We start from the raw sequence: 5,064 nt of genomic DNA on the forward strand, positions 1-5,064 counted from the left end.
TGATTCACTGTATCTAAACTGAAATTAACTTCATTTGGACAATTATTAATCAAGATGAGCTCAAAACCATTTTAGCTTGATTTTATTAAAAGTAAACTGCCATAATGAGAAGGAATGAAATCATGCTATTTGCATCAATATGGATGGAACTGGAAGGTATTATGCTGAGTGAAATAAGTCAGAGAAAGACAGATACCATATGTTTTCATTCATATGTGGATCTTGAGAAACTTAACAGAAGTTACAGAGATGGTAATCCAAATGAGAGATACGGTCTCTAACCCAAACTTTTATCTCTGTATGACACTCAAACATGCTACAGACATTTCCTAATAGTGAAAGGGAGGAAGGGAAGGGGGATAAAAATAGTTACAAAGAGGGAGGGAGGCAAACAATAAGAGACTCTTTTTTTTTTTAACCACATGTATTTTTATTTTTATTTTTTATTTTTTTAATGTAACACAATTTATTTTTTTAACATATGCAAGAGACTCTTAAATACTGAGAACAAACTGAGAGTGGATGGGGGTTGGAGGAGAGGGGAAAATGGGTGATGGGCTTTGAGGAGGGCACTTGTTGGGATGAGCACTGGGTGTTGTATGTAAGGGATGAACCACGGGAATCTACCCCCAAAATCAAGACCATGCTTTACACTCTGTATGTTAGCCAATTTGACAATAAATTATATTTAAAAAAGTAAATTGCCATATTTACCTCATAATTTAGTCTTTTTTCCACATTTATTTATAGAATCAGAAGTGACATATGCACAAAGGTACTTTTGAGTGCATTTTAGTCAGCTCGTGGTCACTTCAGCAGCACATGTACTAAAATTGGAACAATATAGAGATTAGCATGGTCCCTGCACAAGGATGACATGCAAATTTGTGACGTTAGTCAGCTTGATGGCCTTTTTCTAGAAAATTCAGAAATTTTTAACCTCAGGTTTAGAAAACTTCACGAGGGGTACTTGACCAGAAGGATCAGTAATGTCTTCCCCCAGGACATTTACTACACATTTATTTGTTTACTGCGTGTTTGCCAGGCTTGTCTGGAAATTCCATTTAGACAGATATCAGGAGCTCTACCAACTGGCAACAGGCCAGACTCCGTTAATCAAAAAGTACTTTGTTTTCAGGTGCTACCATTTTTGGTTAACAGTAGGAGAGGTGCAGAGCTGGGATAGGTTGAAGAAGTACTCAGGAAATAAAATGAGTCGATCTGACAATCTGATGAAGGTTTGCAGAAAAACGTTCTAGAGTTTCAAGCTTAAGTTACTGGATGGATATGTCCCTAGTCAAGGAAGAAATGCTTTTGGTGGAAGTTTAATTTTGGAGATAATATTTTTTGGGATATATGTGGGAGCTAATTATCAGTGAGTAACTACAGATACATGGGAATCTGCAATTCTCTGGTGGGACATACGGCCCCCAAATTTGCCGGTGCTCTCATTCTCAGAGATGTTGTTCTACATGACAGAGACTTTACACATGTGTTTGAAGTTAAGAATCTTAAAATGGTGGGGGGGGGGGTTACCCTGCACTATCCAGGTGGGTTCAATCCAATCACAGGCGTTCTTTAAAGCAGATCTTCCCCAGCTGCAGAGAATCCCAGAGGGCAGCATGGGAAACACGCACCCTATTGTTGCTGGTTTTGAGGTAGAAAGGCAGCCTTGAGCCAGGAGTGCAGCGTGATAACCTCCGAGATGCTAGAAAAGGTAAGGAAATGCTTTGTCAGGGAGCCTCTAGAAAGAACTCGGGTCTGCCAACACGTTGTGTGTAGTCTAGTGAACTCCTGAAACTGATTTTGGACTTGTGACCTCTAAAACTGTAAGGGAGTAAACCTAACGTTGTTCTGAGTAAGCTATTTGTGTTAATTTTCAACAGCAATATAAAATAATAGAGCAGTTATCCTGTTTTCCAAAAACCAAGTTAAGTTTATGAAACTTGATAACGTAACTCTCTGGGGCTGCGTTCTCTAAAGCCAAACAAATTCCCCCTCCTCAGTTCCCTTTCATTTTGAGAGCCATTGGTGTAGTTGTTGATCTCTGATCTGGGTTTTCAGGGACAAATTATTTTGTTTGGAGGATGTTTTGGAGGAAGCCTGCGGGTGAGGCATGCTGTGGTATACAACAGAAAACATGAGACTGACTCTCTGCCAATCACACGGTCAAAGCCAAATTTTGAAACAGAAAAATTCACACTCTGCCCACGTTCTCATTCTCAATATCTATCAGTTTGGATTTGCTCCATCACTAGTGAAACTCATCTGATGCTTTCCTGAGCAGCGGTGGTTGAGCTGTGTTTAGAGAGTGAAGTGTGAACCTGCTGGCTATCCGAGGATGGCTACATTTAGAAGCAGCAGTGTAAATTGGACAGCTGTCTCTTCCATAATCTCTGATCCTTGTTGTTCAATGTTACAATGCAGGCTGTGAGTCAGGGGAATCCCTTGATGACCTGGCTGAGACAGTGGTGGTCAGCTTCCTCTGCTGTAAAATTACGCTTTTTTCTTTGTTACATATTCTAGTCTTTGGACGAAACCAACGATGTGCAACCCAAGCATAAGGAGTGGGGAGTTAGGTTCTGCCTTCTTAAATATGGAAAATCTACATAGGTTATTTGGAATTCTGTGCAGATTTGTGTAGTCTCCATTTTTCTTTTTTTTTTTTTTTTGAGTAAAGTCTTTGTAGCCATATGGACTTGTGACTCCTATACTCTGATTTATAATGCAATACTTCTTTATTTTGTTGATAACTTTTTTTGGCTTCAGCCCCTGGAAGCTCTTTAAGTTTGTTTCTGTTTCCTGTTGACCTACTCATATTACTATATTTTATTTTTTGTTTGTTTTATTTTTCTTTGTTTTTGAGTACCACCTTACTTTCCGGCAATAGACAATCTCGAGATTCATCTTGTACATAATGGTTTATTCTTTGTGCTATAAGGTTCTGCAAGTTTTAATAAAGGCACAGTGCATTTCTACCATTACATTTTATATAGAATAGTTTAATCACACTAAAAACTTTTGTGCTACATCAATTTAAACTCCTACTAACCTCTAGCAACCTGTTCATTACCTTTATAGTTTTACCTTTTCTGGAATGTCATCATACAATTTGTGGCTTTTGCAAATTGCTTTTTTCACTTATTAAAATGCATTTCAGATTCATGTTTCTGCCTTGTTTGATAGCTCATTACTTTTTATCACTGAATAGTATTCTATCACATGGATACACAACTTTTCTCCTGTGCATTCACCTGTTGAAGGGCATTTTGGCTGCTTGCATTTTTGACAGTTATGAATAAAGCTGCTATAATGATTCATGTGCAAGTGTTATGTGGACCTGAGTTTTCAACTAAATAAGGTAAATATTCAAGCCTTTGTCTCTTTTTTTTTTATCAGATGTTTTTCTATTGAGTTATAGAAGTGCCTTAGATATTTTGGAAATTAACTCCATATTGATGATTTTCAATCTCCCCCCCCCCCCCATTCTGTAAGTGGTCTTTTCATGCTAGTGATTGTTTACTTTGCTGTGGGAGTATTTTAGTTGGTACTCACACATGTCTATTTTTGTTTCTGTTGTCTGCACAGATCATTACCAAGACCAATGTCAAGAAGCTTTTCTCCTATGTGTAGCTCTAAGAGTTCTGCAGTTTCAGATCCGATGTTGAAATATTTAATCCATTTTGAGTTGACTTCTCTGTATGGTGTAAGGTAGGGCATAATTTTCTCTTCTTCCTTTCCTTCCTTTCTTCCTCCCTCCTTCCCTTCCCTTCCCTTATTTTTTTGTGAATATGCATACCCAGTTTTCTCAGTACCATTTGTTGAAGAGACAATCCTTTCCCCATTCTATTTCCTTGGCATCCTTGTCAAAGATGAGTTGATTAGATGGGGTGGGGTATTTGAGGGCTCTGATCCTATTTCTTGGTCTTCATGTCTGTATTTATGCCAGGCCCCTGCTACTGTAATGACTGTAGACGTAGTGTATACACATTGTACTGTATGTCTTAAAACTGAGAAGTATGATGCTTCCAGCTTTGATATTCTTTTCAAGATAGAAGCCCACAAATAGCAAAAGCTATGATTCCAGACGATTTTAAACTTGTTCTTTTTCTATTTTTATAAAAAATATTTTGATGGGATAATATCAAATCAGTGTAGTAGATCACTTTGTATAGTATGAATATTTTAACAATATTAAGTCTTCGGATCTATCGACACAGGATGTCTTTCCATACATTTGTGTGTCTTCTTGCTGCTGTCATCAAGGTTTGATAGATTTTAACATACAGATATTTTGTTGTTAGTGTATAGAAATGCAACTGGTTTTTATATGTCGATTTTTATACCCTGGAACTTGACTGAAGGGGTTGATTAGCTCTAATGATTTTTGGTGGAGTCTTATGGTATTCTGCTTACAGGATCATGTTATCTGCCAACAGGTAATTTTATCTGAGTTTTTATGATTTGAGTACCTTTTAATTTCTTTCCGAATGGCTCTGGCTAGGACTTCCAGTAGTATGTTGGATAGACGTGATGAGAGTGGACCCTTTGTCTTGTTCCTGATCTTAGAGGAAAAGATTTCAACTTTTGCACCATTGACTATGGTGTTAGCTGTGGGCTTCTTATACATGGTCTTTAGTATGTTGAGTAATGTTATTTCTCTTCCTTACTGTTTGAATAGTTTTATCATGAAAGGCTGTTGAATTTGTGGAATGTTTTTCTATATCTATTGATTTGATCATGTTATTTTCATCCTTCATTGTGTTAATGTGGTATATTACACTGATTTGCGTATGTTGAAATATTCTTGGATCCTAAGGCTAAATCCCACTTGGTTATGGTGTGTAATCTTTAATGTACTCTTGGATTTGGTTTGCCAATATTTTTTTGAGGATTTTTACATCTATTTTCATAAGGCATATTGGCTTATTTTTTTTTCTTGTAGTATTTTTGTCTGGCTTTGATATTAGGGTGATAATGGCCTTATAAAATGGATTTGGCAGTTTTTCTCCCCTTAATGTTTTGTGAAGAGTTTGACAAATTCTTGTTAATCAACAGAATGGA

The 5,064-nt window shown here is 37.1% G+C and overlaps 1 non-coding gene across 1 annotated transcript; it reads left to right on the plus strand.

Moving 5' to 3' along the window:
- Positions 1-803: 803 nt before the first annotated feature.
- Positions 804-907, plus strand: LOC115286131. The gene has a single exon (XR_003905889.1). It is a non-coding gene; the product is annotated as a U6 spliceosomal RNA (small nuclear RNA).
- The last annotated feature ends 4,157 nt before the right edge of the window (positions 908-5,064 follow it).

This window comes from Suricata suricatta, chromosome 2 (genome assembly GCF_006229205.1).
Source record: "Suricata suricatta isolate VVHF042 chromosome 2, meerkat_22Aug2017_6uvM2_HiC, whole genome shotgun sequence".
Taxonomy (NCBI): domain Eukaryota; kingdom Metazoa; phylum Chordata; class Mammalia; order Carnivora; family Herpestidae; genus Suricata; species Suricata suricatta.